We start from the raw sequence: 12,979 nt of genomic DNA, 5'->3' as shown, positions 1-12,979 counted from the left end.
ACCCAGTGACTCGAGTCTCATTCCCGGCCCACGGCTAACATCAGTGGCGTGTGATATCAGAACAGGTCCTGGCCTCTCCCCCTTTACCAATCACATTGACCAGTGTGGTGAAGTAGGGTAAGATAAATAAAAACATAATGGACATGGCCTTGACCCGTTGGTGGATTGAGAATGGCTGCAATTTAGACAACTAATCAAATATACGGTATACATGTGGCACGTGCTGCTGGCTTTGAATAATAACAAGAGTGGGATTTGTGCAAGGCTGCTGAACTTATTTGTTCAAGCAATGCAGCGCAGTCTTGTCTTCCATGCAAACTTCAGATGTTATTCATTAGAGCTAACAGATCACTGTCTAGAGAGGGGTTGTGTTACGATTTGATCTGCTGGATTTTTATCTGAAAATATCAAAAAGCTTTTTCTCAAAGCACACACTGTTCCAAGGAAATAACGTTCTGCGCAAGTGGAAATTTGTCCTTTTTCTCCAGGAGTCTCTCTCTCCTGGGCTTTCCCATTCATGTCCAGGTAATGCCTGGACGATGGAAGCAATTTTCTTTAATGTTTAACAGCTAGGGCCATCTTAAAAAAAAAAACCATCAGAATTCTATCATCCGTCTCAAGCCTAAAAAAACGTGTGATCCAGCAATGCCTAGAATTATCATTTTTAGCAGCAGCATAACCTGCTTTCCATGGGCATTTGATTCTGTCATAACCTGCACTGCATAACCTAAAAAGTGAGCCGGAACATTCAAATGTTGACCTCTTCAATGCGTGCTTGCGCCAAATCCATTTCCAACACGTAAAAGCACACTCCATACGCGGGCCATTATGAATTGATAATGTTACTGGCAAGCCATGTGGACAAACTGCGGTCGCATCTGTTGCACCAACTGTCTCGTTCCTGCATTCACATTAAACTCTCCGCATAGATGCAGCTGTATTCAGAGTCGATGGGTCCAAACTATGCTATATTACAAGAGGATTTGATGTAAAGAGTGACCTGGCTTCGAGATAGGATGGGTGACACAGGGGGCTGATACCGTTTCAGAAGGCTGGTCAAGCACTGCTGTTGAGATTCTGGGTTTCCCATCCAGGCAGTCAGCGTTACTAAACGGCCCCTTTGAAGTGCAGAGAGTTGACGGTATACGTACAGCACAGCTGGAGGCTGGGATTTCAATGCGGAAATGCTCCAATCGTTAAATTGGGCCCTCTGCTGCTGCGTTACCAAATCAAAGCCTCGCCTGAACGGGTGCCTGGGCTGGCAAACGCTGACCACACAATCCAGCAAAGGTTTGGCACGTGAAAACGTGTCTGTGGGCAAATATTTGGGGCAGAGTTTAGCGCCTCTGCAAATTAGGCCTTGTTTGAGAGTGGGATATTTCAAGGCCAAGGTTGTAATTGTTCCAGTACTGCCTGTGGAGCAATATTGCATGATAATTGTTGTGGCTGACTCGTGGTCCCGTCAATCCCTGATCATGCATGGACCTACAAATGTCGCTGTTCTCATTTTACGTGAAGCCTCATTGTCAAACCATGGTTCTGTATACAGTGTGGTTTATTATATCTCAACTGTGAAGATTAGTGTTATTTTTTTATTTATAATTTGTCATTATTTTACTTAATTGGGATTACAGCAGAGCAACGTTGCCCCATACTGCAAAAAGAACCTGGCAGGACCTTCCTTGAAAAAGAGTCTTGATACTCGGTGATCTTTCCTGGGTAAGTAAGCGTAATGATTCCTTACAGTGTGCTGTACTAGTCTGCTAAAAAGAATCAACATAATTGTTGAAAGATCACGACTAGAAAAGCAACGCACCGCTGTGTTTAAGAAGATATATTTCAATCTGTGGATATTATCTACGTTGACATATGGATTGGAAATAATTGTAAAGGTAAAATAGAACAACAGCTGAAAAGTAGACAAAGAAGCATGTACGCATGCTTGTTGGGAATTACGCTGAAGAGGCAGAAAGAGATACTTGAATCGGACAACAAACATGTACACAACCATGTTGACTCTTAAGGAATATAATTGTGCTTGGGCAGGGAATGTCGTGATAAGGTAAGATGGCCGATAGACGGGACTGGTGATGGAGTTGCAGACAAAGCAGAGAGCGCCGACGAGGATAACCGCTGCCGAGAAGGAGCTATGAGACCAGCTCCTGCGCCGGATCGCGATAGATTACGGCATCACAGAACCTTGAGCGAAATTTTGTCAACGTAGAAGGCCTTCATCCAACATGGTTACTGCTGCTGCTGCTTATGCATTTTGAACTTCTTTTGCACTATACATAACCAGCCGTGCTCATTGGAGGTGCGGGAGAATTATTAAACTTCACGAAGCCAACCTCAATCCACATTAGGTGAAAAAAAAATGCAAAACTAGGGAGTGTAGAATTATGAACTGCCTAGCAACACATGTTGCCAACGGCATTTATCAAGCAGCATCACCCTCTACAAAGCAATAATGTAATTTATGTGTGAGTATGATAGCTGCCAAATGTGTAGCGTAGGTACACTTAGGGCCTTCAAAAAGGTAACGACTTATGGCATAATTCAATGGGTAGTTCATCATAGTCTCTTAATCAGTAAAGATTCAGTTTGCAGGAAAATACATCTACTGGAGTATCAAAACAAAACTATCATTCACAGTATCAAAACAAAACTATCATTCACATCATATCAGAAAAAATAATTTTAAGTTCAACGTTTCAGGAATTTGCCCTCTTTTTAATACAAAGCCCTTCGCCTGGTATACAGGAGGTCGTGGGTTCAATCCCGATCCTGACACCTGCTGTATATTTGAAGTTTGCATGTTCTCCCCGTAGTCACGTGGATTTTTCTCTGGGTCCTCCGGTTTTTCCGTCCACATTTGGAAACGTGCATTTCGAGTATTTGGCTGCTATAAATGTCCACATGAGAAGCCACTTCATTGAGCTATCATTTGTGGCCAGGTCACTTCTAAAAAAGAGATACACAGCTCAGTGGGCCTTACCTGGTTTAAATTAAAAAAAAAGTTTTGTTTAGGCATCAGAATGATAATTGCACTCATTTAAACATCGATATACTTATGCCTGAGATCAGTTTTGCCCTCTCTGGCTATGTTGACGTGCAACCTCCATCACACAAGTAGTCTCTGATCACTTCCTGCTTTGAATTTACAAGTGACATCTCTGGCAATCTTGGGTCGTCAGAGATGAGTTTGATCATCGTTAAGATTGATGACGACATGTTGGCTTTTGTGAGTGCATTAAAAACACACTGCACAAGTTATTTGTAGTTCAACAAAAGATGTTATCTTGCAGTGGGGTGTGCTTGTAAATGCCACAACAGTTAAAGGCAGGGTTGGTGGACTCTGCAGGAGTAATTTACATGAGACACCCACCTGTATTGCAAGGTCCCTATAAAGGATAGTACAATAAAGTAAATTTAAAGCGATGAGTGCAGCATTTTTGCATTATCCTCCGACTTTATTGGGAATGCTGTGGCCAACTATCCCAAAGTAGGATCCAACTGAAAATCAGCATTGTGACTGAGTGGGATTTTTCTGTGTTCACAAACAAAATGAAAACCCTAATTCGCCTCTTTTATGAGCCTCATTATGTACATGTGTTTGTTGAACTTCTTCCGCACCATATATAGCCAACAGTGCTAATCGGTGTGGGGAAGGACAACAAACTAAACACAAAAAGCAGTTAATTTACCAGAAATACTCAGATATCCCAATAATCCACGTTCCAACCATTGCGACCATTAACAGTTTGCAATCAAAGTGTTCTTCCTGCAACAATAAAAGGATCGGAATTGTGTGTAGTAAGTTGTACTGTCAAAAATGAAATCTTGCTGAATGACTTATTTCCTACTGCTGGGATTTGGGAAGACTCACAGACAAATATTTTTTGCCGACTGCTGACCAAATGCTTTACATTTTGCAGTGCATTCAGCTTCCAGCACCGCAACAATATGCTGGGTCATATTTTTACTTATTAATTTGACCAAGTAAGGCCCACTGAGCCACACAGATATTTTTTTTGCAGAAGCGACCTATCCACAAATGATAGCTCAACGAAGTGGCCCATCATGTGGAAAATGTATAACAGCCAAATACCCTAAACGCATGTTGATTCGAATGTGGAGGGAAAATCTGGAGGACCCGAGGAAAAATCCCCGTAAACACGGGGAGAATGTGCACGACCACCTGCAAAAAAGGCGAGGTAGTTAACATCTCGCCAATGCGGCACCTGAGCAGTAACCCTGCCTTAAAATAGAGAAGAAGATTAAACATATCAATTAAAATCTACTAGTCACACATTTCCTTTCATCTTTTGCTGCACGCCGCAAGGACTCATTGTTATTTTTTTGTATGAATTCGTCCGAGGAAGTGTACTGGCAGAGGGAGAAAAAAAAACACCCCTGTCAAAGTGCCTCCTCCTTTCTGGGGGATTTAAATTATCTCAGCTATCCTTCTGTAACACACACAGCAGGGTCGGGGAGGGAGAGGTGTAAGAGTGGGTGGTGTAAGGCCGTCATCAAACATTCCTGAGTGTGTGTGCCTTCTTCTGAGTTATTTCGGTAAAGTCACGTAGAATGGAGATAAAAAAAAATAATAACAGAATAAATTTCTCACAACGTTTCGGCCACAACACAAGTAGCCTTCCTCAAAAATGTGTGTGCCTTGTTGATAGGGTTCCAGGCACTCCTCCCACGAGACCTGACAAACAAAACCCGAGACCAGCCATCACATTCACCGTGCACGCGTGTACAGATGCGCAGCGCTTGAAGTCGAACGCCTCCATGTTTAATCTTTTTTTCTCGTGTATTTATTTGTTCGTTCCATTGAAGTGCACTGCAACCATCCATAATGACCGCATGCTGAAGCGGTGGTGGTGGCAGTGAGTGCGCTGTGAAGCTGCTGACAGGAGTTATATTCCCGGACCACGGATATCTCAGCGGCGAGTTACGCTGTGAACAGGTCCAGGGCATCACCTTCACCAGGCGACACTGATCAAAGTTGGGCCCACTGTAGTCAGAATCAGAATCTTTATTTGGACTGAATCCGATTAGCTAGAAAGCTCCTTTTTCACAGATGTCCAGCATGGGCGGGTCAGCGAGTTACAACAGCAAATAATACAAAAATACGTTTGGAGTGCAATATATGGGGAATGGTAAGCAAGTCACTGAATGAAAATAAATACATGTATTTATTATATAAGTCCTATTTATCAAGCTTGGGCAAGGCAGCAAAAACAACAACAAACTAGTCCCAGATTTCCAAAATCATGAGCAAACACAAGATCGAGGTTCGATTTAACACAGTACATATAATTCGTAATCTGATCCCATCTGTGAAGGATGTGATCCCTGACATGCAATACCCCAGCGTCTACAAACTAAGCTGTATCTGCGGCAGTAGTTACATCGGGGAAACTAAGCGACATGTCTCAGACCATGTTCGTGAACATAAGGCAGATCTGAAACACAGTAGGACCAATACCTCGGCCGTGGTTGATCATTGTTTTAATGCTGTGGGCTCACACGAAATTGATTTATCTAATACGAATGTACTTTGCAAACCCACTGGCTATCAACAAAGATTCGTTCATGAAGCCATTCATATATACAGACACAATTTCAACCGAGAAGATGGGTACAAACTGAGCAATTATTGGAAGGGTGTTATCAACCAGTTTAAGTCATAACTGGCTGTGATGTTCCCATCCTACCACCTTCCGATAATAGTTGTTCATTAACAGGTTCACACTAGCACAGCCACTTCGCGCCGACATAGAGGTTGCTGCTCTGTGATCTGCCATTAACTTGCTAATCCCTCACATTAACATAGCCACCTCAGCGAGCTCGCCGTGGAGGACGCTCACCGATCTTACATTATCATGCTAATTTTCACCTGGCAGCCCTTTGATTGGTGGAAAACCAACCACCGTCGTAGTTGCTGCCCACCACCTACATTAACATTGGCTGCTGACATTTGGGCTACGCCCATTTCAAACCTTAATAAACAGTTTGCCTTTAGAAGCTAACCCCCTTTTCCTGATGACGACCGCTTGTGTTGCGATCGAAACGTCGTAGTTTTTTATTATTATTTACTTTGAACCTATCTACGTGACTTTAGCGAAAGACCCAAAGAATATGAACACAAAAATAACAAACAACGCCCCCATCACTGCCACGGGTGGGCTACGCCTGCATCCAACAGTGGATTGATGAAGCACTGTCACGAATTTATTTAAATTATTTTTTTATGATTATTGTCACAACGCGCAAAAGAAATACTGCATTGTCCGTACAGGGATGTGAATAACCAATCGTTTGAAGGTGACTCTCTGTGCGAATGAGAATGGGGGGTGCTGCTCATCCTCATTGGTGACCCTCAGCTGTCGGTGAGCATTTCACATTCTGATGGCAGAATCTGGTAAACCCACAGGATCACACACTTGTGTATTTCTCATGAAAGATATTAATTTTATTCATGCTGAAGGAGATATCGTGTTGAGTCAACACCCAATTCGGATTTGAACTCGTAAGCTCTCTTTTATAACTCCTGTGTCACGTGATACTTGCCATACGGCCTCCAAAAGGCACTTTGTTGCCTGATCTATGCGTGATCCACCAACCCCGCCTCCAAGTCACTGTAAATGTGGGCGCATCATTGACACCACCACGACCACCACCACGCCTGCCCATAGACGCGGAGAGGAAGCCATGTTTACTGTTGATGGACGCTGCAACTATTATCATTCGGATAATGTCATCACCGCCGTGTAATAATGTGCTTCGTTAGTGTCTTGTTTAGAACGCAGGTGCGTGCAGCTTGTTTCCAGGCAGAGCGGCAATCGTGTGCCGCACACGTCTGTGGAGGTGCAACAGCGGGGCTTGTGTGTGTCTGTGCGGCACAGCCGTGAAATTCCTGCCACAATGCCCGCGGGAGCCTGCCGTGTCAAATTGACATCAGACGCACATATCCTGTTGGTACCCTTGGGGAGTGGGGAGATATATTTGTGTTCCCTTAATGAATTCACATCGGTAACTGAAAAAAGCCATCATTAATAGGCGGAGAGTATTGTTTCCCAGCGCCCCCCTCCCCCCAATCAATCAACATAAATTATTCGCTCTGGTGTCGCCGAGTGAACAGGTAAGCCAGGGGAACGCGGAGATTGTGGGTTGAGATCAGGTTTCAAGCTGCGACAGAGGTGCAACAGCGAGGCTTGTGTGTTCATCTCTGCCTATCGTAAACATAAGAATTGTATGTCTGCACGTGTTACCTCGTCGGAAATATAATGAAGCGACGCCACTTTTTGATCTTTCGACGTCGGCTCTTCCTATCATTATGAAGCGGAATTCGCCAAGCGTTGGATTGTTCACACACTAATATGAAACATTAGCTGGGTTTAGATCGTTGCGAGACAGGTGAGCTTCACCCCACTGATCATGTGTCCATCTATAAGTGTCCATCTAATCAAAATGTCCATCTAATCAAAATGCTAATGTTTACCTACATAAGGTGGCTTATGATTACGGATGTTAATGGTTCACCCCATCCCTGCTCCTGGAACATTCCATGAATGGTCACGATTTGAGGGTTGTGATTCCATTCAAGGATCAATAATGCATGCTTTTTTTAAACAATGCAGCGAATGTGGCAGCCACTACTTACGGGGTTACGCAAACCATTCAATGGCGGGTGCAAATAAAAAAAACCATCGGTTCTTTCCCACGCGATTTGATTGTGTATATCGTGAGCTTAAGAATACGAATAAATATTATTATTACACAACGGCTCAATGTTTTCGGTACGACCACGACTTAATATCTGGAGTTGTCAACAGTTAAGCTCCTAATTTGTGAAGTGATCTGATAAGCTACGTATTGCTATACCGGGGCAATATACATCTGTCCATCCGTCTGCGAGTCCGTCTGTCCGAGGAGGCTGCACGTTTTCTTGAAAACATTAAAATCCCCAACGCATCACGATTATAACCAGCACAGCTTATCAATGCCATTGGCCGGATACATCTATATTTCTCGTGGCTAGGTTGGTGTAAAAATGCTTATTGAAAAGGGCATTAAGGAAATAAATTGTGAAGCTGCACACAAGCACAATTTGGGTGTGTGCGCGTGCTATTGAATGTGAGCATGTGGGGTGTAGTCGTCACTGCCTAATGCGCTCGTCTGTCTGTGCGTGCGTTCGCGCGTTTCCTTCCGTCCGCATATTTCTTTGCAGAGTCGAGTTTTTTGACAATATAGAGGCTCCCTTAAGAGGTTTCATAGGCAGCTTGTTGTCAATCTGACTGGTTTGCTTTAGTTAAGCCGTGGTCACTCTACAACTGAACATGGATACATTTCGGATTCTTGGAATTTTAAAGGCGATTTCAGGTATCTGGGCTATTGTAAAACATGTCTAGGTGCCAATCGTATTGACGCCACCTGATGCCATATTGATACCAAACGGAAACAAAAATAAAAATTTGGATCGTCCGAAAAGTATCATCAGATATTTTGTATTGAACCAAAAATCACGAGAACATGGTGCCAGCAGAACCCCGCTCGGAAATTCCCAGAAGTTGCAAATCGTTCTGCTGTTATTGCTCAACATACAGGTCTGTACGTTTCAAAGATACTGTATGTATGCGTGTGTACGTTGAACTTCTTTCACACCATACGTAGCCAACCGTGTTAACGAAGAGATGTATTCAGGGGCTCCAGATCGATGGCTACACATATTTTGAAAATCTGCAAAAGGCAACAACGTGTATATATCACACTTAGCAGGTCTGCACGAAGGCCCCCCGTTATCCACGTGGCTGGTGTGAAAACAAGCTTACTCCTCTAGAGCCCTGCCAGCCACCTACTGGCCGGGATCTATATAGACCCCCCCCCCTCACCGTGCCTTCACGTGTTGTTGAGACCTATAGCAAATCGGCACCTTGCAATCAGTTATTAGGCGTATTTCATCCGTAGATCCTGCACCTCCGATTAGCGCGATTGGCTATGTATGGCGCAAAAGAAGTTCAACGTACATACATCTCAATTCGGCCAATCAACAAACGCAACTCACACTGTTGCCACAAAAAGGATTGGCAGGTGCCTTTTTCTATTGTGCCACGTGTTTTTATAAGGACATATTCTGTACTGAGATAAGCCATATGGTAATCTTAAAAAAATATATATCCTGCTGGATTATACTCGTAATTTTCTGTTCTTATAAATACTTTAATTGACTGAAATTGCACTGAGTCAACCTAGTGTAGTGGTCGACTTGACGCGGACAACTTTCTTGTTTTCTCCGACACCACTTTTATTACAACTCTTCACATTACGTCTGTGACTCCGTCATTCCGCTTAGCCGCAGCTCACTCGCCGCCCGTCTCGCTCACTCCGCTTCCTCCCCTAACCCTCACTGTCACTCTGCGTCGTCTCTGTCTCTCTTAGTCACTCGCTGTCTCTGTCTCTCTTAGTCACTCGCTGTCCCTGTCTCTCTCCGTCGCTCGATGTCTCTGTCTCTCTCCGTCGCTCGCTGTCTCCATCTCTCTCCGTCGCTCGATGTCTCTGTCTCTCTCCGCTGCTCGCTGTCTCTGTCTCTCTCCGTCGCTCGCTGTCTCTGTCTCTCTCCGTCGCTCGCTGTCTCTGTCTCTCTCCGTCGCTCGCTGTCTCTGTCTCTCTCCGTCGCTCGCTGTCTCTGTCTCTCTCCGTCGCTCGCTGTCTCTGTCTCTCTCCGTCGCTCGCTGTCTCTGTCTCTCTCCGTCGCTCGCTGTCTCTGTCTCTCTCTTAGTCACTCGATGTCTCTTGTCTCTCTCCGTCGCTCGATGTCTCTGTCTCTCTCCGTCGCTCGCTGTCTCTGTCTCTCTCTTAGTCACTCGCTGTCTCCGTCTCTCTCCGTCGCTCGCTGTCTCTGTCTCTCTCCGTCGCTCGCTGTCTCTGTCTCTCTCTTAGTCACTCGCTGTCTCTGTCTCTCTCCGTCGCTCGCTGTCTCTGTCTCTCTCTTAGTCACTCGCTGTCTCCGTCTCTCTCCGTCGCTCGCTGTCTCTGTCTCTCTCCGTCGCTCGCTGTCTCTGTCTCTCTCCGTCGCTCGCTGTCTCTGTCTCTCTCCGTCGCTCGCTGTCTCCGTCTCTCTCCGTCGCTCGCTGTCTCTCTCCGTCGCTTGCTGTCTCTGTCTTTCTCCATCGCTCGATGTCTCTGTCTCTCTCCGTCTCTGCTCATCTCTGCTCGTCTCTGCTTCTCTTTGCTCGTCTCTGGTTCTCTCTGCACTTCTCTCTGCTCGTCTCTGTCTCTCTCTGCTTGTCTCTGCTTGTCTCTACTTGTCTCTACTCTACTGCTAGCCTGTTCTGTCTCCTATGTCTTCGTTCCGGTTCTCCCCGACCTGCTTCGTTCCAGTCCCAGCGACAACAACTCAACTCGTTCTTCCCGTCTCCCGAATATATCCCCGTTCTCATCAACAACCAATTAATTAGGCCGCGTGCCACCGACGCCCCGTGACCCCCCCCTCCCCGCACCTGTTACTTGCCCCCCTCTATTCCCAGACATTCCGGCGCCACTCCGCCCTTGACAACAACCCCAGCCAATCACAGCCATACATCGCTCTCCAGCTTAATTGGCCCGTCATTACCGCACAGTTAACCCGCCGCCACACCTGGCCGGCCCGACGTTAACCCCACTGTCCATAACTCGCGCGTCTTTACTATTCTCCCCTGTATGCGCGTGTTAATCCACTACACTAGTAAGAGGAACACTTTGGCTTTTGCGTGATATTTCATGAGTTCATATGACCGCCTCCCTGCGTGATGCATCCAACAAAATTGTACACACACCGTTTGTGGATTTAGAAGCTTGTATTTTTTACCTACCGGAGTGGCAATTTATAGATGAAGAAAAAAAAACGTCCTGTGTAACGTCCATAGCATGAGATGAAATGTATTGAGTTTACATATTATATAGATGGAGTATTGTAGGCCTCACGGTGTATTGGGATTTTGGTGGTCATCACATTCAACACTGAGCTCGTTTGCATGGGGGTGATGGCTCGTTTCCAACTGCAAAGACACATTTGTAATCATAAAAATAAACGTATTTGTGATTCAGTGAGCCTTGACATTTTTCAGAAGGTTCCTGCTAGGAAACCCGATTGCCTGGCGATATCCATATGCATGAAGAGATGCCTCTCAAAGATCCACACGGATGGTTTCAACACAATTCAAGGTGGATTTGTAATAGTCTCAAAGTGTTTTACGACAGTGAGGGGTAAATGTATATGCCGAGCATTCGGGAGGTGGAATTGCTGTGATTATGGCAAGGGGGAGTATTATTTGTTTTACAAATACAAATTCAGAAAGTGGCCAAACAGATGCAGTCTCTCGATATGAGGCTATATGTGCGTGTGCATTAAACGAATTATTGCTGAGCATTCGCCCAGAGGCCCAACATGCCAGGTGGCCAAAAACAAGCAGCACTGTTACAGATGTCGTAGATAAGAGTTACACTCCTTGTCGAAGCTAGCAAGGTTGGTTATAAGAGCTTGGGAAATGAAACAATGTGAGGGAATATGAAGGTCGAACTGTGAGAGGGAAGAAGCAGACATAACAGTGGTGTAACCTGTAGTGTGTTGGTTGAGCCTATGAGCGTGTGAGTGAGTGGGGAGCGGTAGTGCATTGGTAAGCGCGCTGCGCTATGATCCCGGCAATCCAGAATTCGATTCCCGCTCACGGTCAACACCAGTGACGGTTATCTGAACCGGTCCTGGGTCTCTCCTAGGTCGACTTAGCCTCAAATGAGTACCTGATGCGGTGTGTAAACATTGCCATTGGGGGAATAAAAGTGTTTGGGTGTGGAGCAGGCCACCCACCTCCTAGTGTGCTGTGCTGGCCTTCATAGGTGTTCACTAACAGCACTTGCCCCAACAGTCTGTTAAGGCTACACGGGGGATCTTTGTCACTTTCTTTGGGTTTGTGGATGAGTGAAGGAGTGTCTGAGTGGATGGGTGAGAGTGAGTTGTGTTGTTGTGACCTCCTGTGTGGTAGTTGAACACAGTCTGGATGAGGTGAAACAGCCAATCTGGGAGACCGAGTCCTCCATTGGGGGGGATCAATCAGTGAGTGAAGTTCACGGGAACATTACCATGGCAGTAGTGATAGAAGAGTGATAAGGAGGTGAATTGTCATAAGTGAGTGAGTGACTGGAGTTAATCAATGATCGCTGGATCATTAAAATCATCTTTCACTACTTGGCATTGTATCGTATTGCATCGTATATACCCATAGAAAGCATTTCAATGAAGATGTTTACGCAGTGCACCCTCTCATACCGAGTGCGTGAGATGACAGATGCGTGGGGGTTGAGGGATGTGAGTCACCCGGTCGATTTTAGTTTATTTAATATTATAAAACTATCGATGTTTGTGAATATAACTTCCTGCACGCGGAATTCCCTAAAATATGCTCTATTCCTTCTGGATAGTTCTCAGCACCGGACAATCTGGGCTTGTCTGATTATAATTTAAAGATTGCTTATTATTTTGCACCTGCAGCATAGGTAATTTGTTGGGGTGGGGGGGGGTTGGCCATAATTATATTTCACGCCCTTTTTGGAAGTCCGCTTCTGGATCAAAAACATATGGTGGCAATAGGAACGACCACCTGTTGACTTCCCCAAGGTGATACTTACTTTATTCACCCTGGAGCGATGATAGGTTGAGTCCGCCCGCCCCCCACCCCCCTGCAACCGCGACCATAAAATGAACTCACAACTCTCTTCATTCTGAGTTCCGCGCTCTGATTGCTACTGCAACCCAGCTGGATAGCGCAAATCGACACGTAAAAAAAAATTCCGCATACAGCTTGCAAAGGTGCGATGTTATTTTTTTTTCCCTCTGCACGCTAATGAATATCATTGACTCATCCCTGCAAGCCTGTGTAATGACCATGAGATGTAGCGCTTATTGATCGCTCCGATAAGCTTGACTGCATTGCAA

The 12,979-nt window shown here is 45.2% G+C and overlaps 1 protein-coding gene across 6 annotated transcripts in view; it reads left to right on the top strand.

The window, feature by feature from the left end:
* LOC116945424 (SH3 and multiple ankyrin repeat domains protein 2-like) overlaps window positions 1-12,979 on the top strand; it is a 661,289-nt gene that overhangs the window by 89,931 nt on the left and 558,379 nt on the right. The gene's annotated exons all lie outside the window — the stretch shown is intronic.

Source organism: Petromyzon marinus, chromosome 24 (assembly GCF_048934315.1).
Source record: "Petromyzon marinus isolate PM22_M1 ecotype Great Lakes invasive population chromosome 24, UKy_Petmar_22M1.pri1.0, whole genome shotgun sequence".
Taxonomy (NCBI): Eukaryota; Metazoa; Chordata; class Hyperoartia; order Petromyzontiformes; family Petromyzontidae; genus Petromyzon; species Petromyzon marinus.
Note: the sequence above shows the minus strand (reverse complement) of the source record. Positions and strands in the feature narration are given on the sequence as shown.